The sequence below is a fragment of the Heloderma suspectum genome, chromosome 2 (assembly GCF_057233095.1).
Source record: "Heloderma suspectum isolate Gila_16-S chromosome 2, 16-S_ref, whole genome shotgun sequence".
NCBI classification, from domain to species: domain Eukaryota; kingdom Metazoa; phylum Chordata; class Lepidosauria; order Squamata; family Helodermatidae; genus Heloderma; species Heloderma suspectum.
In genome coordinates this window covers 189,747,313-189,774,014 of record NC_139459.1, presented here as the reverse complement: position 1 = coordinate 189,774,014, position 26,702 = coordinate 189,747,313, and the positions used below count along the sequence as shown (strand labels likewise).

Genomic DNA, 26,702 nt, shown 5'->3' with positions numbered 1-26,702 from the left:
TGGGAGAATGCAAAATCCAAAAGATAATTATGTTCTGATCTGCACATTAGTCTGGAAAGTGAGGATCAGCTCAGTTCACATCAGAATGTGGAAAGACTGAATTCCTCAGGCATCCTTTCATTATAGCATAAGCTTTTGTGCGGCATTTATGATGAACCCAGTCCATAATCCTAGCCAAAATTTGAGAAGGCCTTGATTTCAGGCTAGCCTATCCCAAGTCTTCTAATGGACTAATGGGACAATGGGATTCTGGGAAGATGAGCCAGGAAGTGTTGTCCTGCATGGCTTTATGGAACTGAAGACATTAAAGCTGCCTGGTTTTTGCATGGCCATAGTGTTTAATGGTTCCCACTACACAGAGACGCACACACAGCACCTTCATGTCAAACCTGTAAGCTTTCCAGGATGCTGAATGACATGGACCTTGGTGTACTCCATCAGGGCTTTCTTTCCTTTTCAAATGTCCTTATGGACAGGGCTCTTACCATTAGAAGGTCAGCAACCCAAATGCCAAGTGGTGCTGAGTTATTCACCTCCTAGTAAAATCCCTTCCCAAGTCCCTAATTTTGGGTTTGGTTCCAGACTTAGTCATGCTTAAAGCAGACCCCCTGAAATCAACAGGGCAAGCAAGTCATGACTACCTTAAGTCCTATTAGTTTCAATGGGTCTACTCTAAGCATGACTATGTTTGGATCCAAACAGTGGGCTTTATTTCAAAATGGATTTTTATTTTTTATTTTTCCTTGACTTCATCATCCAACCACTTCCTAAGCTGGCCAGATCTCAGGCAGAGTACATTGCTATCATTGCAAGTCTTTTCCATTTGCAGATTACTCAAAGCCAGAGATGAGTCACCTTTCAACTCTCTTGGCAATCAACTGGCAAGATGGAGCGCCTTGGATAAGATTCTACATTGCCAGACCTGTTTTCCAGCCCTGGTGCCCCTTCCTTGAACTCCTCCCAGAAAGAGAAGAACAGTGAAATCCCATGCATGTTTACTCAGACGTAAGTCCCACCTTACGTCCCACAGACGTAATGGGGCTTGCTCACAGGGAAGTGTGCATACGATTGCAGCCTTAGTCTCACAATTCCTTTTGAGCTTGATTGCTGCCCATTGCAAGTGTGCCGTCCCTTTGTCCATACATGCATGTTGCATGCACATGAGAAATGTGTTCATGCACATCTTTGGGGCACTCTTGGTCATAAATCATGGATGAGGGTGTGATTTAGCATTTATGTTCTAGTAGGGATGTTAGAGAATTCCGCCACGGATCCCAGGGGGGCCGAATTCCAGTGAATTCGGCCCCCCAGAATCTGTGGCAGAACGGAGCAACCCACCCCACCACCCTGCGAAAGCCCCGCAAAATGAAGCCTACCTGGCTGCGGCTCCGGTGGCGGCTCCGGTGGTGGCTGCGGCAGCGGCGGCTCCAGCTGCTGCCGGGCTGTTGTGGACGCAAATGGAGTCCTGGGTAGGGGATGCCATTTGCATCCCTATGGTAGCCCGTGATAGGCTACGTAAATAATTATGTAGCCTATCACGGCTAAAGCAGGGACGCAAATGGCATCCCCTTTGCCATTTGCATTCCTGTTTTCTCCATGATAGGCTATGTAAATATTTATGTAGGCTATTACGGCAAAAAAAAATGGAACACAAATAGCGCCCACTACGCTATTTGTGTTCCCCTTTTTTTCACTGTAATAGCCTACGTAAATATTTACGTAGGCTAAAACGGCCAAAAATAGGGAATGCAAATGGCGGCCGCTGTAGCCGCCGCCATTTGCGTATGCTGTTTTTTTTGGGTGGGGGTTGCCGTGATAGGCTACATACAACAACAACAACAGCCTATCATGGCAGCCTGGCTGGACGCAAATGGCGGCCACTACGGCGGCCGCCATTTGCGTCTGCAGCAGCCCGTCCGCGGCCGGGAATCCGGCTGCGGAAGGCCCTGGCCGGCTGCTCCGCAGAGCCACCGCAGAGCGGAGCCAGCCAGTCAGGATTCCGGGGGGGAGGACCAGATCGCCTCTCCCCCTGTTGAGGATTCCAGGGAGAGGGACGGAGTGCCTCCCCCGCCACCGCGAAAAATTCCGCGAAAAGGTGAGTTTCGTACATCCCTAACTTAGCCCTTAATTCGGTGAGTTTGTGACTCTGGAACTATCTGTTTTACTGTGGGAGAAGGGCAGGGGCTAGAAATACCTAGACTAGCCCTAGCATGTGTGTGTGTGTGTGTGTGTGTGTGTATTTTTAGGGTTGTCTTCACCCTCAAAGCAGCTACTATTGCTAGTATTTGTTCCTGGCAAAAGATCTGTGCCTGTGACAGAAGTGTGATAGCAAGGAATTCAGCAGATACAGCTTGTCATTGCACGGAGATACACTGATGGAAGATGCTGCATCAGTTGAATTCCTGACTGCTAGGAAGCTATTAACACTATGGAATCTTGGGCTGAGAAAGATAGTAACTGTAGCTGTTTTTAGGGTAGGGTTTTGGGGCCTAGAGTTTGAAAGGGCTCCTGTATCCTTCAGAGCGATGGAATTTCACCAGGTGTGTAAAAAGGGATGGGGTAAAAAAAGAAGAAAAAAAAATTATTTTATTTATTTATTTTTATTTCATTTCATTTCTATACTGCCCAATAGCCGAAGCTCTCTGGGCGGTTCACAAAAATTAAAACCAAACAACACACAATAAAACAATTTAAAATATATAGAACATTAAAACCACAATATAACAATACAACCACATATAACAATACAATCAGATGCTCGACATTTACCTTTATGACCCCTATAACCTGGCTTAATTACCAGAAGACCCCTCACTACCATCTCAGCATTTATTCATATGGCTGCTGCCATGGGAATGCCCCTGTGTCAAAGGGGAATAAAAGATGGCTGTCATTTCTCTGGCAGAGGGGAAATGTTCTGTTTCTCCAGTTTCTCCCAAATGCAAATTTCATAAAATGGTGAAGTACTATTGTGCTATTAAAATCATCCAGATAAAACATAAGATTGCACCAATAATGTATTAAAACCATCTCACTAAAACATGCAATGACCTATAGAAGCTGAGGCAGGGAAGTCCACATGTCACATCCACTAAAAAAAAGCCCTGCTTCATGCAATTACTTTCCAAGATTAAAAATAATAATAACACCCAAATCATGGTCCCAGCTGATCACCTCTTCTATATTTGGAGGTTGTAAGGGGGAATATGGCCTCTTTGTGGATCCTTCAATGAGAAATAATGTATGTGCAGAGACTGAATCTTACCACAGTCCAAACAATTATGGGATTTCCCTCCGGTGTGCATTCTCAAGTTCATGGAGGCTTAATGCATCATGAACACGCTTGTTACAGTGTGAGCATTTGTGTGACCTCTCCCCTGTATGGACACTTAGTTGTATCATGAGGTTTGCTATCCAAGTGAATATTTTTCAATGTTATAAGTATTTATACAGAGTCTCCCCTATATAAAGTTCTTTTATCTCTAGCAAGTTCTGAACTCCCAACTTAGCTCTACAAAAAGAGCATGCATACAGCATATCCTCCTTCTCTGTAATTTTCTTAACATGATAAAATACAATCAAGCTATTAAAAACATCCCACAATTACAATAACCAGCGAACCGCAGAAGCTGAGGTAACACATTCCACTTACCACATCCACTAAAAAGGCCCTCATGAAATTACCTTCCAAGCAGGGATGACTATCGTGCGGAAAAGAAATCTGTCCTTTTTTGGGCTCACCGGATTTCCCCAAAGCCCCATGCTCGACTTGCGTTTGTGAGCTAAGCTGGGGACTTTCCCCGCAAATCTGGGAACTTTCGCAGTTTTTTTCCTCCCTCAAAATTGGAATTTACACAAGTTTCGGTGGCAATTTCCATCAGTTCCATGAATTTTGGCCAGTTTGCAGGTAAGTGAGCTGGAGCACTGTGGGCATTGCTGCTGAAAGCTTGGTGCACTTGACCCCTTGAGCACATTCCTCCAGCTTTCCTACATCCAAGATGCAGAAGACTTAAAACCTTAAGAATAGCCCTAGCTGATCACCTACCAATATTGTGAGGACCAAACGAAAAAACATGTGGATCCTTTAATGCAAGGTGTGTGGAGGGGCTGAAAGTTCTACGACACTCCAAGAAGACAGAGTGTCTCTCTGCTCTGTGCATTCTCATGTTCATCAAGACTGGATTCATCATCAAAAAGTGCCCTGCAATGACTGCCAATGCATTAAGGACATGGTTCTGTATTGTAAGTTTTGCTAGGCAAGTGAACGTTTTCTCACACACTGAGCATTTATAGGGAGGCCCCTGTGTATGAATTCTTTGATGATTAATAAGATGTGAGCTCAGACCAGATGTTTTTCTGCACACAGAGCATTTCTATGGTTTCTCTCCTGTGTTAATTCTTTCATGTTTACTAAGGGTTGAGCGGTGCCTAAAGCCTGTCCACATTCTTCACATTTATAGGGTTTCTCCCCTGTGCAAATTAGTTCATGTCTGGCAAGGGATGAGTTCTGATTGAAGCTCATTCCACATTCCTAACACATCAGATTCTTCTGTTCATGCATTGTTTCATGTCTGTTAAGATTTGAGCTCTGACTGAAGCTTTTTCCACATTCTTTGCATTTGTAGGATTTCTCCCCAGTATGGCAAACTTGATGTCGTATAAGGCTTGATTTGTGGCTGAAGCACCTTCCACATTCCTTGTACCTATAGGGTTTCTCCCCTGAGTGAATTTGTTGATGCGCTGTAAGGTGTGAGCTTTGAAGCTTTTCACATATTCTTTGCATTTATAGGGTTTCTCCTCTGTATGGCACCTTTCATGTTTTATAAGGTTTGATCTTTGATTGAAGGTATTTCCACATTTTTTACATGTATAGGGTTTCTCACCTGAGTGAATTAGTCGGAGTTCACACCTTACAAGACATCGACTGAAACTCATTCCACACTCCAAGCATTGAAGTTTTTCCCTTCGTGTTAACAGCAGTTTTGTTCAAATGGTCACTTTTCATAGACTCTGAGCTTTGACTGGGTTCCACCCCTGTGTATATTCCCCAGTCAGCACGTTTTCTGTGTCTTTTTCCTATTTGTTGTTCTTGTTCAAGGAAGACCCCACTCAGAGCAGGAATGGATTTATCCTTCCTCTCCTGTGTATGTTTTCCTTGCTGTCTCCTGGCTCTATTCCGACTGCAGAAGACCTCTTCATCCCTTGCTCTTCCTTCCTGCTGATGTCCGTTGGTGTTTTGTTTTCCTTTGTCCTTACTCACCTGTATGTCATCATCATCATCCTCATCCTCTGTTTCTGTGCATTGCTGCCTCTGCTCAACATCAGGCACTGATTTTCCTGCCATGGAAGAACTCTCAGCACCTCTGCAAATTCCCCCTGGGGGTTATGGGGTTCTTCCCCTGTCCCTTCGATCCCTCCTCTGATCTTGGGCCTGTGGAGTTTTGGTACTCCATGGATCACCTCACAAAAATAGTCTTGCGCTATAGACGTCAAGAAGATCAGTCATTTAGATTGGTGTGTGCTCATCTATTGGAGAAGGAGGGGGTTCCTTGCAGGTTCCTCTACAAGGGTCCTCAAAAACCTGGAGGCATCCCTGACCTTAGAACACGAAGAACCCGCCACCCCCAGGACTCCGAATGCAGAGAAGAGCAGGCTCCCCTCACTGCTTCCCGGCCCTACCATTGGGCGGTGTTTCTCCCTAGGTGCCTTCACTTTCGAGAGGATATTCCTTAATTGTATTCAGAAATCTCTCTGTTATCACTTCTCCTTCTCTCGTTGGGGCACCAAACTCTTCCTTTAACTCACTGAGATCCTTCTGCAAAGCCAAAGAACTTCTGCAGTCAATTGCCAAGTAGCAGCCAGCCACTCCAGGAAGGAAACACAGTCAAGACAGCAGCTGCTGAGTTACTTTCCCAGGGAGGGGAATGGAACAGAGAGACGGGCCCATCTATGGGGCTCGTTTCCTGAAATTCAGACTTCTGTTTCTCCTTGAGCTCTTGCAAGGTCCCAAAAAAGGTTGTCATGTTGATGCAAATTTGGTTAATTTCGCCCTTGTAAACCAAAACATGGACCAAAATGCAGTTATTGTTTGAGATTCACACTTCTCTGAATTTTGCATGGAGTTCTCCAGTCCAAAAATGCATACAAAAATGTGTATATTAGGAAGAAATACACAGAAAAAATCATATATTGGTGAAAGTAACACTTCAAAATGCATTGTATAAGGAAAATTGCTTGCACCAAATGTGTATATTAGGCAAAATGCTGTACAAACATGTATTAGGAGAAATGCACACCAAAATCCATATGAATTTGTGTAAAAACTTCCTTAAAAAAAAAAATTCTCAATGTTTGGGATGAACCAAGCATATCATATACTGAGAGAAACCAGAATTCGCAGATCTGTATATCCCTAACCTCTGTTTGGAGGTATATTTACAGAAGAATGCTGTCTTTCTAAGGCTGCAATCCTAAGCATATTTACCTGGGAGTAAAACCTGCTGAATACAGTGGGTCTTTGTACAGCAAAGGGACAGGATAAGCAATCCAGAATCCTGATATATACCTAATTGACCCAAATGCATAGCACTTAGGTGAGATTCAGGGAAGAATCCAAGGGGATTTTTTAAAAAACAAACAAACAAACAAATCTCTCCGAAGACAGGGTTTGACCAGGAGAACAAGCCCAATAGGATCATTACCTGTGATTGGGGTTACCAGTTGCACTAGAGAGCGAACGTAATTGGAAGAAGAGGGTAGGGTGACCAGTAGAACTGTCACCTAATATAGTACTTCCGTGGCACTCCACAATGTGCGTCTTAAGTTTAAGGTGAGCTTTACAAACCCTGAGTTCTTCTTTGAATTAGATTTTAATCTAAGCCAGAGAAGAATTAAACTCCTTCGCCTTACCCCTATTCCTGCCAGCCAGCCTCTGAACCCTGCCATTCCCACCTGCTTACCTGGCTGCTGCTCCAGCAGCCGTGGCAGGAGGAAGGTAGGAAGGTCTCTCTTCCTGCCTAGAGTCCTGACATGGCAGCAATCCAGTACCAGTAGCTCTGGGAAATGTGATTTTCTGAGGGCTACCGACATCCATAGGAAATCCTATGTTTGAATCCTAAGAAACCCCCACAGTGTAGCAGTTAAATTGACAAGATGTTTCTAAGTCTTTGCCAGTCTTGCTTCTACAGCGAAGGGATTTCTCTGGACTGGCTCACTCCTCAGTTCACTTCTGCTCTTTTCAGTCTTTGCATGGGGACTAAATAATGCAGTGCCAAAATTTCCAGGACTGGCGTTTCAGTGTGCAAGCCATTGTGCAAGGAATGGGGGATAGCTGAAACAAAACGAAACAGTTTTATTTGGACATGCGGTGGAAATCTGGGGTATTTACATTTTTTGTGCACATCCAACACATTTTGCACCTTTCTACTCCTGTATTAATTAATTCTCCTTCTGTTAGATATGGATCAGGAGAAAATGTTATACAGGGCAGTAAGGCCCCACCCAATGATCACTGGGAATCCTGTTCATTTCCCTCTGTGGCTTCTCAGATTTCACTCAGCATCATTTACAAGCATACGTGTAAGCCTCGGGGATAGGAGTTTGCTTTAAAGAGAGAAAAAACACATGACAAACTTTAATTGCCAAGATTATGAATTCTACAGGTCATGTCTGGTAAACAACCTCCAGATGTTTTGGCTACAACTCCCATCAGTCCTAGCCAACATAGCCAGTGGTGACAGATGATGGGAGTTGGAGGCCAAAACATCTGCACAGCAACAAGTTATCCACCACCACCAGTAGAATAGAGGCAGAGGCATGAGCATTGGCTGAGCACTCAAGTGGCACTACTTCCACTTCTCACACAAATACCTACTCTGCATTCAGATTTGGGGATGATGTGCTCCAGCTGCTACTCTGCCCTGCTCTCATCAGGCTGCTTTTCCACAGACAGAGGGAGACCCACCTCATGACGGGCAACAGGGACCAAGATACACTCAGCTGTTCCTCGGTGTGGTTGGCTCCAGGCTGGGGAAGGCTGCCCTAACCCATCAGAAACAGCTTCAAAACTGAGCAAGTCTGCCCTTAACTCTCAGCCCCACCAATTAAAATCTGCTCTCCCCAATTAATCAAGCAAGCTCTAGTTGATTGATCTACCAACTAAACCTTGCAACTCTACATAATAACAGAGGAGGCTTCAGAGAGGGAATGGAAGCATTCTAAGGCCTCTTGTGAGGCCTTGGCAAGGCACTTTGCAGATATAATTGATCAGATACAGATTAGGTGTGTTACTCTGCACGCTATGGATACAGTTAGTGAGCAAGAGGCGGCCTGTGGCAAACCAGTTTTGTGGGATCAGTTCCAGCTTCTTCCTCCTGATAAAGTGGACAAGGTGCTTTCATCTGTACGGCCGACCACCTGCTTATTTGATCCTTGCCCATCTTGGCTCATTATGGGCTGCAGAGAGAGACTGGGTGAGGGGATCAGGGCGGTGGTGAATGCCTCCCTCGAGGAGGGTGATGCCATCAGCCCTCAAGGAGGCAGTGATAAGACCGCTCTTAAAGAAGCCCTCCTTGGATCCTCAAGTTCTGAACAACTTTCGCCCAGTCTCAAATCTGCCATTTTGGGGCAAGGTGATTGAGCGGGTGGTGGCGGTGCAGTTGAAGGCACACTTGGAAGAAACTGATTATCTAGACCCATTTCAGTCGGGCTTCAGGCTTGGGCATGGGACAGAAACGGCCTTGGTCGCCTTGGTAGATGATATGAGGAGGGCTCTGGATAGGGGTGAATGCTCCTTCCTTGTTCTCCTCGACCTCTCAGCAGCTTTTGATACCGTTGACCACAGTATCCTCCTGGACCACCTGGAGGGGTTGGGCATTGGAGACACCATATTGCGGTGGTTCCGGTCCTTCCTCTTCGGTAGGTACCAGAGGGTAGCACTGGGAGAGGAGGTTTCGGACCCGTGGCCACTCACTTGTGGGGTGGCTCAGGGTTCCATCCTCTCCCCGATGCTATTTAACATCTATGTGAAGCCGCTGGGGGCTATCATCAGGAAGTTTGGGGTGCAGTGTCATCAATATGTGGATGACACGCAGCTCTACCTCTCATTCAAATCTTCACCAAGGTTGGCCGTAGAATCCCTGTCCAAATGTCTGGAGACGGTGAGTGGCTGGATGGGGAGGAATAAGCTAAAGCTGAACCCTGACAAGACCGAGGTACTTTTGGTGGGAGACAAGAGAAGGCTGGGGGATGTTGACCTGGTGTTGAATGGGGTACGGCTACCCTTGAAAGACCAGGTGCGCAGCCTGGGGGTCATTTTGGACTCCCAGCTGTCCATGGAGACTCAGGTGTCAGCTGTGAGCCAGACAGCGCTGTATCAACTCCATCTGATACGGCGGCTGCGCCCCTTCCTTCCCGACCATCTGCTCCCATCAGTGGTACATGCCCTGGTCTCTTCTTGTTTAGACTACTGTAATGCGCTCTATGTGGGGTTACCCTTGAAGACGGTTCGGAAACTGCAGCTGGTACAGAACGCGGTGGCTCGCCTGATTAAAGGCAGCTGCCGGCGAGATCACATCACTCCAATGCTGAAGGAGTTGCACTGGTTACCAGTTGTTTTCCGGGCCAAATTCAAGGTGTTGGTTTTGACCTTTAAAACCCTATATGGTTCCGGCCCAGCCTTTCTTAAGGAGCGCCTCCAGCAGCACCAGACAGGCCGCTTAACAAGATCAGCCTCGGATGGCCTTCTCTCTGTCCCATCAGCCAGGACAGCTAGACTGGTGGGGACGAGGGAGAGGGCCTTTTCTGTGGTGGCCCCCACTCTGTGGAACTCCCTCCCTAGGGAACTCCATCATGCCCCCTCTTTAATGAGCTTCTGTCGTGCATTAAAAACGTGGTTGTTCAGGCAGGCATTTGGGGTGGGTTAGGGTATTTTAGAAAATGTTTTTATTGTAGAATTTTATTGTTTTAAACTGTTTTATTGTATGTTGTACATCGCCCAGAGTGGCTGGGTGACTAGCCAGATGGGCAATTAATAAATTTAATAATAAATAAATAAAACAACTGACAGATCACAGCTTGTAAGCAAACCCATGGTCCCTCACCATGCCTGTCCACATTCACAGTCAACACTACATCCCCTTCCACCAATTCTTGTTCTCATTTCCCTGTCCCATTACTCCATAGCACTGTGGCCTCCCATTCTGTCTTCCTTCTCAGCCTGCACCTACTATCTGGGAGTTTGAGGATTCACTCTCCCAGACTGTGGAAGAACATGTACAGCATGGCCTTACTGCAGAGGCCTGTTGAAAAATAGGCACCCCTAAATTCTGGGGTTGTAAGATGCACCTGAAGCATTCAATAAAGCATCACCCTCTAAATACTGTCTACCAAAAAGAGAGGCCACATCCCAAGATGGTGATAATGTGTTATTTATTAAGAGCCCAATGCATTTCAACCAAAAAGGCCTTCTTTAGGGGCTATCTTTTTAAAACAGACAACAGACATGTCTGTGAGAGCTATACAAAATGAATGGAACAGTGAGCAAGGTTGTGCAGATCAAGTAGGTGGAGTTTGAAATCCTATCACTGCTTTGAGGGAAGCACCAGTTGCCATAGTTAAAAATAAAACAAAAACAGAATTGTTCCTGTTCTTCAACAAGCTGTTATTCTTTAAACGGAAGCTGTCATGTCACAATTTTTTTTAAAGCCTATCTTCTTCTTCTCCCAAATTCCTAGGTGGGGGGAAGCAGTAGTCTAGGTAAGATGGAACATTCACTGGCCCCACAGCAACTGTAGCCCTTTAAAGTGACAACCAAAGTGACGGCATTGAGTCTCTGGGGTACACCCCTCAACAGATCTGGGTGCCAGCATATCTTTATTAATAATATTTACTGCCTTTCCACAAACATCACCAAGGCAGTGTGCAGCAATTCAATAATTCAAACAATTCACTTTCAGACGCACAAGTGTTTCCACAAACATCACCAAGGCAGTGTTCAACAATTCAAATAAAAATAGCAATACCTAAAAACATTAAAAAGGGGCCGCGGTGGCTTAGTGGTTAAGACGCTGAACTGCAGACTGGAAGGTCGGCAGGTCAGCAGTTCGAGACCTGAGTGCTGCGTGAGGGAGTGAGCTCCCGTTTTCAGTCCCAGCTTCTGCCAACCTAGCAGTTCGAAAGCAAGAAATTGCAAGTAGATAAATAGGTACCGCCTCGGCGGGAAAGGTAACAGCGTTCCGTGCACCTCGGTGTTCAGTCATGCTGGCCACATGACCACGGAAGCATCTTCGGACAGTGCTGGCTCTTCGGCTTAGAAATGGGGATGAGCACCGCACCCTAGAGTCTGACACAACTGGTTGGGGACACCTTTACCTTTACCTTTTTTAAAAAAACATTAAAACTTATTAACATGTTTTTAAAAGCATTAAAATAAGATTAAATCCACTAATCATGCTTTAAAAGGCCCATATCCCAGCCCAAATCCCAATTGAAATGGGTCCAGATCAACAGTATCACCCAGATGTGCCTGGAGCTGTGAAGCTACCACTTTCTCAGTCACCTTGGCCAACAGTGGTACATTGCAGGCTGGCCTACAATTTCTCAAGTCTGCTGGTTCAAGGCAGGTTTCTTTAATACAGGTCTGATCAATACCTCCTTTAAGCAAGAGGGAACATGACCATTCCGCATAAAGGCATTAATCACTTCCCTTAACCATTAGGCCAATTTAATCAATTTAATTGCCAATTTATTCAGCCAGGAAGGGCAAGGGTCAAGTGGCAGATGACACCTCAGCACACCCCCATCCTCATCCTTGAGATCTATGAGCTGAAAGGAATCCAAAACAACTGGACAAGTGAATGCCAAAGTTACATCTTCCTAATCTGTTAACCTCTGATATCAGCAGTAAATGAGAGATCTTTCCTGAGGAGCCTCAGAAGATGGGCTGATGTTACTGTTCTCCTCCTAGACTCACTAGAGAGGTGTGCACACACACACACACACACACACACATACACACACATGAAATGTTAAAACTAGACACACACACCCTTTCACATGTTGAAAGGAACAGCAGTAACATGCCACTATCCATGTTCTCAACGGTGTACAGCCTCCTGACTCTACCTTTTCATATCTGTGCATTGAGTGTGGACATCTGAGGTAGGGAAAGCTGCACATAGATTTCTATGAGCACTGGAACCCTGATCACTCAGGGCCCATATAGCTACACATTACACACACAGGCTTCCCCAGCTCAGTTGTCCATATTCCCAGGGGATGGACTGGGAAACCATGTGACCTCAGAGGTGGGTCCAGAACTGTGGCCCCACAGTCTCTTTTGGCAGGCGGACTCCCTTCACATGATTAACATGTGAAGGGGCTAAGGATGGTGCTGCTGGTTTACCTGGTTTGATTTATAGGGTAGAGTAGGGATGTTGAACCTCAGGCCAAATCCAGGACACCTGGGGTCCCAAACCGGCCCTGCATATTTCCCCACATGTCCACACACCCTTCCCCTGTCCCACCCCTTTTTCCAACTGCCAATTGTTTCATGATTTCCATGCTTTTGCTCAGTCACTCTGAAAGACTGAAATGGCTCATCTAAGACTTAGTTACTGGCAGTAAAGCTTTAATACATTACAATATACGTACTGTAATGTATTGTATTGTAATACATTGTAATACATTGGTATTTTTGGACCATGTCTTCTGTCTGTGGCCCCACTCCTTTTGCCTCCAGCCTTGCCCACTATTGGAATGCAGCCCCTGAGAGACTCTCTGAAACAGAATTTGGACCTCAGGCTAAAAGAGGTTCACCCCTGGGGTAAGGAGGCAGCTGTGGTGAAATATTTCCTTATAATCTTCTCAATGGTCACTTCCTCCACCCTCATCCCTGAGCTAGTTTGCTGCCAACTATTCAGATATGAACATAGGGATGGGTGGCCATGCAGTGTTCGAGTTTGTTGTGGTTCTCCAAATCCTTCCTTGAAGCCCATTTTGCCTCATTTGTGTTCCCAAATGCGAGCATCTTTTCTTTTTTCAATTGGAAAAAATGCACTTTTAAAAAAATGCATACATTTTCCCAATTGTAAAAGCACACATTTTTTAAATGTACATTTTTCCCCAACAAAAATTATGCATTTTACCATAGAGGCTAAAGCATGGAAATGCAAAATTGGGGGGGGGGGGATTTTCGCAAATATGCATTTGCGCAAGCGTGCACTTTTGAAGACGAATGCAAGTTTGGGAAATTGCAAACATTTCCCAAGCATTGCGTGTTCCTGCTCACATTTACCTTCAGGGTTGCAAATGGGACATGTTTGCATGATTCTTGTACATCCCTATATGAATGTGAGAAACTATTTATGCTCTACTGACAACAGGCCATTCTTAATTGAGGAATAGCTATGCACGGCTGAATCTGAAAGAGTTCTTATGTAATTCCTGTTTAGAGCTACTGACAGCTGCATCAAATAAGGAGGCCAAAAGCTGCATGATAAAATGGCTCACAAGCCAAAAATGCTTTTGCTGGCCCTTTGGCTGGGGTGTTAAAAAAAAGGCAAAAAAGCTGGCAACTCATAGCTCAGACGAGCTGACCACAAGACAACGTACCTTATCAGCTGTGGAAGTCTGATGAACACAGCTGTTACTTGCATCAGTCCTGGTCCAGTTTCTTGGTAGACACACCAATTACCTCTAGCATAGTATGGCTGCTCCATACATGCATGTAGTGAATGGTGGGGAAGGGGGCTAGGATTTCATTTGGTTTGCACTTCCTGAACCAATATGCTGATCAGAACATGGATATCCTTCAAACTGTACACTTCTCCAAATTTTGCAGTGGACTTCATGGCTCAAACTTTGCATACAAGTATATCAGGGAATGTTGCATACAAAAATGTGCATGTTAAGGGAAAATTGCAAACAAAATGCTTATGTTAGGGAAAATTCCATATGGAAGTCAATGTGAATTTTGTGCATTTTTTTTAAAAAAACAAAACATTGCAGACTGATGCAGAGATTGTATGTATGGAATGTGATTGAATACATGAAAACCTGACACAGAACAGTAATAGATTGACTTGCCCATTCCTACATCACAGTCACCATGTACAAAGTCACAATGTCTATTGCAGTCATCAGTCTATTATTTATTTATTACTATTTATTTATTGCATTTATATCCTGCCCTTTTTCCTCTTGCAAGGAACCCAAGGCAGCTTACATTATCCTCCTCCTCTCCATTTTATCCTCACAACAACAACCCTGTGCGGTCGGTTGGGCTGAGAGTCTGTGACTGGCCCAAAGTCACCCAGTGAGCTGCCATGGCCGAGTGGGGACTAGAACCCAGATCTCCCGGCTCCCAGTCCAACACTCTCACCACTACACCATGCTGGCTCTCATTAGGGATGTCTGTTACAGGGAAATCCGGCTTGGGGGGGGGGTGCGTCACCAGACTTCCATGGAGCCCCCATGGAGCCCATGGAGCCCTCTTCCTTTTGTGAGCCAACCTGCATGGTTTCCCCAAGTTCTGGGGACTTTGTACGCAATGCAGGGGGCGGGGGGCTCAGACATAATTTCCACAATAGAAGTTTGCAAAATTACACCTGCAAATTGTGCATTGGAAGTGTGATATTAGGTAAGCGCATTAAAATGTGAAGCAAATTATTTTTTCCCCTCATCCTTAATTGTAGCTCATAGCTGTGGTACCCAAAACATTTCCCTGATGATTTTAATGCACCAGGTAGGGAGAGAGACCTATTTTGTGACTTCTCTTTGATGCCAGCTAAAATTAAATGGTTGCATTTTATTTCCAAGATGAGAAACAATGTGACTTCCAGCCAGGCTGTTGTCGGCAAGCTGTTCTTCACTTGTCAACTTGTCCTCTGTATCGTCGCATCATCTGACAACCGCAGAACTGACAATCTTGGTTGTCCAGCTATCGGTATTGGCATGTCTGTCTGCCTTGGAAACCTTCTAGGGGTGAGTCCTGAATTCTTCACTGCTTTACACTTGGCAGATCCATGTTATCCTCAAAACATCATATACATAAAGTGAAATCACAGTCCTAAAGTTTTTTTTCATCCAGTTTGCATTGGTATAAAATGTGTTTATTTTATTTATTCTAAATTATTTGATTTGCTACCTAGCCCATCTAGGTTCTCGTGTTGGCTAACAATACATTAAAACAAATCCCTTAGCCTAGTTCAACATAACAGTTATGGCTGTGCACATGTAACCCTTTTTTAGAACCTGGAATCACATTGATCAGCTGTCAGGGAAGTAGGGATGTACAAACCCACCCCTGTCCAAGTTCTCTGGGCATTTGCCCAGCCCCTGCCCCCACTTGCTGGTTCCTGGACCACGCTTGAGCCCCTCCTGCACTCAGCAAGCAGCCCACACTCACCCTGGAGGCCTTGTAGAGCTCTGCAGTTGCCATTTTTTGAAAAAAATGGTGATCACAAAAATGTGCATATTTGCATATGAGCGAAAATGTGCATTTTTGCAATCACCATTTTATTTTTTAAAAAATGGTGACTGTGGAGCTCTATGAGGCCACCAGGGTGAGTGCAGACCACTCACTGAGCATAGGCAGGGGATGAGCAGGGCTCATGAAGTCATGGGTGTGGGCAGGGGGGTTCCACTGGATTCTCAGATGGAACTAGATGCCCATGCCATCCCTACCAGGAAGGGAGCAAGAGGCTAGAATGATAACATAGGAAAAGCCATCCTGGATCAAACCAATCTAGCCTCTCATCCCATTTCCCACAGTGGCCAAAGGTATATTCCTATCAGAGAGAATAATTTAAAATATGCACAGTGAAGAATATTATCTAATGTTGATATTAGCATATTTGAAAGATTCTAACAAATATAACACAAAAGTGTGTGGGGGAGAGGCCTTTTATTGACCAAAACAGAACACACACAAAAATGCCCAGTTGTAAACATACAAGTCTAATACAGAAGTGAAACAGGTCACAAATTATGACAAAACTTAACATCTGATAGACCAAGTGCTGGTGGTGCAAATTGATATAAAATGCAGTATGACATAAACAAATCAACTAGTTAATATTTATGCAATAATTGTGAATTCAAAAGTAAATGTAGTAATTTTACAGAATAATTATAAATTCACATGATGGATACTATTGTTTCATGGATAGTCAACAAAAATCCATTTTGATTACGTTTTCATCATAAGCCATTGATGCATTATGAAAACAATGAAAATCCAAGTCTTATATGAGAAGGAACATCACTTGCCCTCATTTGCTCTCATTGTCATTTAATCTGATTGGCTCTGGCTAGGGATGGCACAGGCGTCTGGTTGGGGCTTGAAGCCCGGTGAGAAATCACCAGTTCAGCCCCCTGTATGCCAGTCTGTGGACCTCAGCTCTTGCCCGACTTGCTGCATGCTGAGTTGGGCAAAGGTGTGGGCGCCTGGTCCCTCAGCAAGCTGCCTGTTGCTGAGAGGGAAAGAAGGGAGCACCTCTCGTCTTCTCTCCCCTCCCCCTGCCCTGCTACATTGATGGTAGCAGTGGTGAAGGGCAGGCAGGTTGTTTTACATAAGTCTCTTACACTTATGTAAAATGACTAGCGTGTCCCTCGCCACCATTGCTGCTGTAGCAGGGGTGGGGGGAGAAGAAGAGAGGACCCATTACAGTGGTGGCAGCAGGGACACCCGTGCAGCCGCCCACGCCTTGATGTGAGCCACCATCTTGTGTAAAAATGGTGGCTCACATCGAAGAGCGATAGCTGCATGATGTTCCTGGACTGCTTGCCAAGCCCTCCAGGGTTCGTGCAGCCCAGCTCGCGAGGGCGGGCAGCAGCAGGGACTCTGCGAGCACCTGCACTCGGCAGGCACAAGTGAGTTTGTCCATCCCTAGCTCTGGCATCCCATGTGATTTTACTGATGGGCATCCATGACATCATGATGCTAGCTCTGGTGTGATGATGTCATGGATGCAGCTTTTTTCTAACACCATTTTCCTTCTTCTCCTATACTATACCTTCACTGTCCTTGGCCTCATTTGCTCTCACTGCTGTTCCACATGATTGTTGTGATGACTAATCATATGGAACAGCACAGCAGTGAGAGTAAATGAGGCCAAGTATAGTAGGAAAGGGGAAGTGGTGGCTGCAGTCAGAGATATAGCAGTGAAGCAATGTGAATACATTTGCAAACACTGAAGAAAAACAACCCCCCCACACAAAAGTAAGGAGTTTATGATACAATAATGGACAGGAAAGTAGGCAAGTCCCTTCAACTAGGTAAGTTGCCCTCTATCAAAGAGAAGAGAGAGTGAGAAGAGCAGAACTATAAAGAGAGAGACATATTTACACTGTTAATTCTTTTTCCTAGATCTATTTCACGGGCTGCTCCATGAATCCTGTGATCTCGCAGTCCAGCAATTGTAATAGGAGACTTCACACTCCAGTGGGTAAGAGACTGACCCCATAATTTCACCATAACTCAGTGCTAGACTGAAGCTCAATGGCAAAGCACCTGCTTTGCATACCAATGGTCCCAGGCTCAATCCCTGGCATTCAAAGCTTTAAAAAAGGTAGCAGGGGGATGCAGAAAACCCCCTTCTGCCTGTTATCCCAGAGAGAGTCGCTGCCAGACAGATTAGACCAGGCTTCGCCAACCTGATGCCCTCTAGATGTGTTAGACTACAACTCCCATCACCCCTCTCATCATGATGGGAGTTGTAGCCAGTGACATCTGGATGGCACCAGGTTGGGGAAACTTGTAGTAGGCAATACAGGGCTAGAGAGAGAAATAGTTTAACCTGGTTAGATAATGGTCAAGTGTTCAAGTGCCTTGTCTCCTTGCAGAACAAAATCAGCCTTTTATTTTCTGAAGCCCTTTAGCCTGGGGGGACACATACCCAGCCCTCCATGGGCCAGACAACATCAGGTGGTGGGACCATGCTCCCTCTGAAGCTTCTCTTCAGTTGGGGACCCAGCTTTGCTCTCGTGGCAGAAGGAAGCCTGCCAAGGTGGCGGTTTCACTCCTCCCTCATATTCCCTGCATGGAGGGAGGCATGGAGGGGACCAGAGTCAGGAGTGGCTGGGGGAATCCTGAGCAGACTGATGCCAATCCAGCTCAGTTCCCTTTGCTTCACCATCACCTTCTGACAGAGGAGCGAAGCTGGTGCCTGAGACAGAGCCAGCTTGGCTTCACTCTGCTCAGGATTCCCCCAGCCAGTCCTGACTCTGGTCCCCTCCATGCCTGTCTTTGGTGCATGCTCCTTCACCTGGCTTCAGCTAGAAAAGCACTTTGCATACTACTCCCACCCCTAAAGGGGAGGGCAAGTAGCATGCTCGGTAAGGGAGTAAGAACCCAGATCTCACGAGTCCAAGTTAACCTCTAATCACTACACCACACTCGCTTTCAGCCGGAGATGTCAGAGAAATCCACAACTGATTCAAATGAGTTTGGATTTCTATGAATCTGACCTGTGGATTCCACAGTGGACCAGCTTTTTCTGAGTTGTCTGAATTCCTCAGACTTGCAGGCTGGTTTTTCACTTTTGGAGGGGATTTTTGCACATTTGTACATTTGCACTTGTGCCAATGCGCATTGGTGCAAGTATGAATTAGCGCTAATGCACTTTAGCACATGTGGAATGAAATTCTCATACATTCCTAAAAAAACCCAGCAACAAGTGGGTGGCAGAACAAATGATGCCTGATTATCTGCAAAACACAGATGGAATGGATTTAACAAAATCCATACATCCCTGCTCTCAGCATGCACATAGATGTTGGTTAACACAATGAGCAGGCAGAAAATTTACATGGAAGAACTAGTGGGCAGGAGTAGAACCAATGGTTGGAACTAGTCAAGAAGCAGATTTTGGCTAAACATTAGGAGAAACTTCCTAACAATAAGAGCTGTTTAGCAGCGGAACAGAGACTGCCTTGGGAGATGGTGGGCTCTTGTTTACTGAGGGTATTTCAATAGAGGTTGGATGGCCATCTCTCAAGGATGCTGCAGTTGCATTCTTCATTGCAGATCCTGCATTGAGCAGGGAGTTGGACTAGATTGCCTCCAAGGTCCCTTCCAAATCTCTGATTCTAACAATGCAATCCTATGCATGCCTACACAGAAGTAAGTCCAACTGAGTCCAATGGGACTTACTCCCAGGGAAGTGGGTATAGGACTGCAGCCTGAAGAGAGCTTTCAGAAGGGAGAGAGGGCACTTAAGAAGAGCTCCAGTGGGCTGTCATTCAAAAAACACTTAGTAACACATTTACCTGTAAGTAGGGATGTCAGAGAAATCCACAATGGAACCAAATGAGTTTGGATTTTCATGAATCTAACCCACGCATTCCACAGCAGACCAGCTTTTCCCCTGTCAGGCAGATTCCACAGACTTGCGGACCATTTTCCTAACTATCCCGAATTGTGTGCAAATTTTGTTGTAGAAAAATAGCATTTTTTAAAAAATGGCCAAAAATGTTCATTTCCCCCATAGGCAAAAGTGTGAAAATGCACATTTAGGGGGAATTTGAGCATTTTTGAATGTGTGAATTTGTGCAACTGTGTGCTTGCGCAACTGTGTATTTGCGCAAATTTGGAAACAAAAAAATCCGACTCCATCGATGGGTGGATGATGAAACAAAAGGTGCCTGACAATCCACAGAACACAGATCTAATGGATTTTACACAATCTGTGCATCCCTACCTGTAAGCCATGATGTCTTTATCAAGCCAGAGTGGCTAAGGCAGTTGATGAATTATGCCCTTTGGGATTGGATATACCAGAGGATAAAATGGTAACATAAACCCCATTGCAATTTGCATTTGTGCCAACTCCTCTTGGGAAACATCGCTCTAAGAATCACAAGCCATGTGACAGACTGCAATGCAAAGGGTGTGCTTGCTAATTGGTGATTGTCAGAGTCCAATGATGCAGGCTATCATGAGAAAGAAAAGCAGATGGGGAAAGCTGCACCACTTAGAGGTATTGATGAATGAATTTTACGAGCCCTGAAATGCAGAAATTGTTGGTCATTGAAACTCACAAGGGAGAGGCCCCGGCTGAGTCAGCTTTCCACATGTACACATTTATTTATTACATTTACCGCCCAATAGCCAAAACTCTCTGGGCAGTTCACAACTATTACAAGCATAAAATAGAACACACCCAAATATAAAAGCTTTAAAGCTGTAAACTACACTATAAAATAAAAACCAGAACCAAAATAAAACCAAGCAGCGGTGCAAAGATTTAAAATGCAGTAACAGATTTAAAATATCAGAAATTGAAAGACTAAATTGTCTGGGTCCCCATCTATATACCGAGCTTTTACTCCAGGGTGGGTGTGTGAGTCGAGGTCTCTCGTGATAGATGACACAGTCGCAACTTTGCAGCCATCCGTGGCTTTCTCAGGGAAGATGCGGATTTCCAAGGAGGCATTTTGCTCCGATGTTTTCTGCTGCTGCAGGTTCAGGGTGGGTTTGTGCACTGTATATCTCTGCCTCGGATTGACACCGCAGTTTGAGGTGAGCATGAGGTGGGTGGTGTTACAGGTGTCATGTATGACACCTTCTCACTCCTCCCCTCCCCGCTCATTCTATTTCCTCGCAGCTGCGCAGTTACAGAGGCACAAAGAGAAACCAAGAGGCCTTTTGAAAGGGGTGCGGGAGGGGGATAAAGAGAAGGCACCCACCCTAGACTGCTTTTTTCTTCAAAGGCAAAAAGGAGGAAAGGGCGGGGGATCAGAAAGAGAAAGAATTCACTACAGAACTAAGGAAGGAATTGATTTTATTAGGACGTAAAAAGCAAAGTGAGTTGCTGCTGCTGCCACCCACTACTCTTAGGCTGATTTTCTCCACTGAACTCGCAGCTTTCTCTCCCCTTCCCTAGAGCCAGCCAGACCCACACACTTGATTACACACTCGGGTCTCCTTCCCCACAGACTCGACGCAGAATGTAGCCGGCACCTCGGGAGAAAAAGAGGATCCCCCCTTCCCACCCCTGCCCCCCATCTCTTCCCTCAGTTCTGCAAGGTGGTGGAAACACTGCTGCTGCCACCAAAGCACAGCCAGTCCAGATGGAAAAATACTGGCATTATATGATCACGTTGGCTTTCTTGATGGAACTCCAGAGAGGCCTCAGGTAGAACAAGACTGGCTATTGAGCAACTGTATGTTTAAGATCCACTGATAGCAAAAGATGGATCTGGTGTCCAGTTAGCTGTGTAAATGGCAAAAGAAGCTTGGAATCACTGTTCAGCTGTATACTTCCATCAGAGCTGCCAGATTTCATTACACACACACACACACACACACTACTGAGATCCACAACACATGCACACACACACACATTATTGAGATCCACAACACACACACACACACACATTACTGAGATCCACAACAGCACTATCCCAAATAATGAGAACAGGGCAGATACACCAATCACATCACAATGGCTTTTATTTTTGAAATAATAATTTGGCAGATGATCTCTCAGCATGCTGGTTCAGGAATCTGAGGGCATGTTGTGGCAGCATCCAGCAGGCGCCAAATGATATAGGACGAAAGAAAAGTGAACAACAGCAAAAGTCATCCACACTAGAAAAGGCCTGGAGACTAAGGGCCAAGAGTTCACAGAGGAATAAGGGCGAAATGAGATGTGAATGTAGTTCACTAGATACATAAATGCAACTGCCTCTTGGGAACATTTTTTGTTATGTAAATAGCAGCCAGGGAAGCCAGAGAAGCCACGGAAGGAGTTTCATTCTTTCTCTCCTTGCCACTGTTCCAGCAAAAATTGCCTCTCCGCGGCTGCTATTTGCCTTTCAAAGGAAACTCCCATAGGTGCCAGTCCCACAGACTTCCCCACGGATGCTATTTACATAACAAAAGGTGTGCACATTGATTGCACTCGTACACTAGCATCATTTCTAGTTTGGCCCAAAGAATACTGGCCCAAGAACCCTGGGAAGCAGCACAGAGTGACTGCTTAGGTTAGGGGGTGTTGTTTTTCTGAATTAGTAACATTCAGATGTTTCTTTATCACAATTGCAATAAGCAGTAGCAGAAATGAAAAAGAATGATCATAACAAAACAAAACATTTTGGAAAACAGATATATTCTCTGTTTGGTTGGTCCAAATGATAGTGAATAAAACAGGCTTCTATTATTAAATGATGGCCCTGGTTTTACAGCCTTGGGCCTCTGTGGAATGACTGGAACTGCAGTCTTGTTTTTAATGAGATAAGTAGGAAGATAAGGACAAGACAGAGGAAGATAAAAAGGGAGGGTGGTCGGAAGGATGGGATGATGGGGGAAGGGTCAGCTGGGCAAGAAGACAGATAATCACACAGATTATCAGATCACAGCAATTTGTAGTTTGTGACAATATTGTTACAAGTATTCCAGAGAGACATCCCATATGCCATTAAACTTGTGGAAGGTATTCCTTTGTATACGCATGCCACTCTCTCTCTATCAAGATGCCACTTATAAGAGTTCTGCAATCCAGTCATCAATGTCAGGTGGAGAGCAGCATTTCCAAACCTATAAAACCAATAATGGCTTGGCTGACCCCAGAAGACTCAGTTGCATGGCCACTTGCATTTCCAGCATATCCAGCAAGGGAGATTCAGATGCCAATGTGCACGTCATCAACAACATGTACCATCCACATCATGGTGCTGTCCTGGTCCACACTGATCTGGTTAGATTTTATTTATTACATTTCTATACTGCCCAATAGCTGAAGCTCCCTGGGTGGTTCCCAACAATTAACACCACAAAATACAACATCAGATACATTATAAACATTTAAAAAGTTAAAACGACAGTATAAAATAGAAGTAAATAGCAGAATAAAACCTAGCAGCAATCCAGAGATTTAAACTACAATAACAGATTTAAAACAGCAACTAAAAGACTGAAGTGCCTGGGAAAAAAGGGTAGTCACCTGATACCAGAAAGAGCATAATGTAGGCACCAAGTGAGCCTCTCTGGGAAGCTCATTCCACAGCCAGGATGCCACAGCAGAAAAAGCCCTCTTCTTGGTAGCCACCCATCTCATTTCCTTTCCCACAGGCTTCTGGAGAAGGATCGCAGAAGATGATCTTAGGGTCTGGGCTGGTACATATGGAAAGTGACAATCCTTCAGGTAACCATCACCTAGAACATCACCTAGCCAGGCAGAAAAACCACCCACTAACAGTACCTCTGTCTTTTTTGGATTGAGGCTCAGTTTATTGGCCCTCATCCAGTCCATTACTGTGCTCAGACACTGATTCAGAATAGCCTGTTTCTTGGGATATGGGTTGGATGTACATTCCCTTCCCAACTGGTACCAATAGTTGTCGATTAATTACACACATACATTCTCATTCTCTCTCTCTCTCTCTCTCTCTCTCTCTCTCTCTCTCTCTCTCTCAGGTCTTCTGGGTAGGACCCTTGGCAGGAGCTGTCCTGGCATCGATACTTTATCATTTCATTTTGACATCCAATGAAAAGAACTGTTCAGACACCACGAGACCTCAGGAAGAGACTCCTGTGCCCAGGGAAGAAGAAAAACCAAAGGAATGGAAAAAGTCATAATGTTTCCATGCTCACAATCTTATGTGGCTCTAATATAGGGGACAGCAGCTCTCATAACAGGGGGCAGTGTGTGCAGTTTCACTGCCTCCACTCTCCACAGTGCCAGAACGTTGCAGCATGCATTACGCAAGCCAACTACTGCCTGGAATTATTAGACTGGGTAGGGGTGGGGAACTTTTTTCAGCCAGAAGGCCATATTAGTTGAGAGCAAGCACACCTGGGGCTGCATGCCAGCGGTGGGTAGGGCCACCCAATGCTGGTATGTCGCCCAAACATGATTGCCCAGAGCCTATTCATCTCAACACACATTCATATAGACATAGATACATACACACACACACTCGCTCTCTCACTTACCACCCCTCCCCACTACAATGAGGCTTGTAAAAAGCCCCTTCCCTCTCCAGCAGTGATCCACTCCAAAACATGTTTCCTGGCACTACAATGAGGCCTTTAAAAAGCCTCAATGGATGCCAATGAAAGCTTTTTAAAAGCCTAAATGCAACGGGGGATGGGCAGTTTCTCAGGGGCCATCACAGAGTCAGCGGGGGGGGGGGGGGCTAGCCCTTTCCTTCCCAGCAGCAACCCACCCCAAACACCCCCACATTCTAATTAGGCCTTTTTAAAGCCTCCATTGTCACAAATGGAGGCTTTTTAAAAAGCTTTGCAGCATAGAAGGGAGGAGGGAACATTCCTTGTCTCTGTCCTCTGATTTGCATAAAAATGCATGTGCTAATTCATATGTATAGATTCAAATTTAGGGAGTATGATCTAAACAGAAATACAAAGCATCAGCCCATAGGTGTCCTGCGCACTTGCTCAGTCTGCTGTCCAGGAGCTAACTGTTAATGGGCAACTCCAAAGCCCTTCCCTGGTATCCTTTCTGCTAGCCAGCCTGATTTGTGGGGGTTTGTGTGGCGCGTCACACGACCTTCTAAATGTGCAAGACATACAGTGGAAGTAATGCATGAACTGGCTCAGGATTAGTATTGAGCTGAATGCTCTCTGCTGAGAACTTTTGACTCAAAAAGTGTAGGTGTACACACTACAGGGAGGTGTAGGCAAAAGCATGGGTGATACACAGGCAATTTCACATAGGGCAGGTAGAATTCATCATTAGGTTCGAGGCTGCTTGCCCCACTGGGGGAACAGCTCTCTTCTTTCTCTCATTCGTACACATTTTTGTGTGCATTTCTCCCAGTACATGCATTTTGTACATAACTGTGCAGAATATACACTTTTTGGCAAGCAATTTTCGTAATATAATGCATTTTTAACATTAGTTTCATCAATATATGCATTTTTTTGTGTGGACTTTCCCCTAATATACACATCTTTGTACACATTTTTTTTTAAAAAATTGGAGAATGCCATTGCAAAATCTGGAGATATGTGAAATTTGAATAACTGAGTTTCAGTTTGTATATTGATTTGAAAGTGCAAAATTGAGTAAGTGCGAACGGAACTATTTTCACTTCTATCCCTAGGAACTATTCTACATCATAAAGTCATGGGCTTCCAAGGAAAAAGGCCACCATCCCCGCCCTGAAACCTGCTTGGAATGGTGTTACATCAGAACATCATGCCATTCTCTTGGGCATTTAGGGGGAAGAAATGGTGGCCACCTGAAGCAGCAGCACCAACATTTGTTTTTGTGTTTTAAAGGAAGACACCCCCCCCCCACTGCAATGGTTGATAGCAGCCCCAGATAGATTGGTGGAAGCCAAGTTTGCCAACAAATTGATAGCAATCTTTGCCAACATAGGCTACGTATATATTTACGTAGCCTATCACAGCAAAGGGCAGGGACGCAAATGGTGGCCGCTATGCCATTTGCATCCTTGCCTTTTGCCATGATAGGCTACGTAAGTATTTATCACAGCTAAAGTGGAATGATAATGGCGGCCGCAGACCAGGGCAGCCATTCGCGGGGCAGTGGACGGCCAACAAAAGTAGGCTCTGTCCTGGGGGGATTCCGCCGGGTGGAGGGGGGGATTGCTCCTTTCCACCATGGACTGCAGGGGGGTGGATTCTAAAGAATCTGGCCTCACTGGAGTCCATGGCGGAATTCTCTAACATCCCTAGCAGCTACCACAGGGACGCAAATGGTGGCTGCTACAGCGGCCAACATTTGCGGCCGCAGTCCAGCAGTGGATGGAAGTCCGGCTGCAGGCGGCCCTGGCCGGCGACTCCCCGGGCTCCCCGCAGAGTGAAGCTGGCCAGGGAAGATTCCAGGGGGAGGGACGGATTGCATCCCCCCCCCAGCAGATGGCCCAGCGGAATGGGGTAAGTCGTTCGTACACCCCTACAACAAACTGACAGCTGCCCTGGACCAGGTTAAAAATGTCCCCACCACTTCGCAACCAACAATATGCATTCAGGATCACTCCAGACAGGGCTCAGCCAGAATTCCTCATAGTTTTCACAAACATTCATACCCTTCCAGCTTTGCACTAATGGGGAAAAAAAATGCTTCAGTGCAGACAGTATCAGAGTAGAAGCCTGTGATCCAAAGGGCAGGCCAAGTGAGTCAAAGGGTGGGTCCAATATAATCCAGATCACCAATGTGCCATAAGCAGAACAAATGGAGAGCAGATGACTGCAGAGACAAGTGGGCGAGACAAGCCACAGTCTATAGGGCAAGCCAAGCACATAACACTGAAATATGCAATGTATTGTTATGAAATTAAGCATGCAAAATCACTTAGACCTTTATCCCATTTTACAACAAAGGACACAGAGGTTCGGAGATATGTGACTAGCTTAAGCAGCTGAGTCAATCTGTGCTGGAGACATCTGAAGCAGAAATTGCCACAATTTGTGGGGCACAGTACTCTTACTCCCATGTTGCAGCTCGAGGCTGAGAGATAAAAACAAACCCAATTAGTGCATTCATGGCACAGAATTCTTAAACCTGAACATTATTAATCCCATTTTACAGATGAGGACAATTCTGAGGGGTGCCCAGGATTTGGTCCAAGATATCTGGTTGGTATCAAGGGGAATATATTACATAGGAAAATATGAGAATTTCGTTTTTGCTTGCAAGCCATGGGAACCTGGCCTGTTTGAGGCTTCGAATCTGAGCACGACCGCAAGCACGTCTGCCAAAAATATTAGC

General features: G+C 45.3%; 1 protein-coding gene and 1 long non-coding RNA gene across 2 annotated transcripts in view; one reads left to right on the top strand and one right to left on the bottom strand.

Annotated features, from left to right (window-relative positions):
- Positions 1–26,702, bottom strand: part of LOC146353610 (exendin-4) — a 491,914-nt gene that overhangs the window by 331,154 nt on the left and 134,058 nt on the right. The window lies entirely within an intron of this gene.
- On the top strand, positions 17,146–24,983 carry LOC146353613 (uncharacterized). The gene is made up of 4 exons (XR_014787396.1): positions 17,146–17,277; positions 17,369–17,447; positions 23,075–23,147; positions 23,420–24,983. It is a non-coding gene; the product is annotated as an uncharacterized LOC146353613 (long non-coding RNA).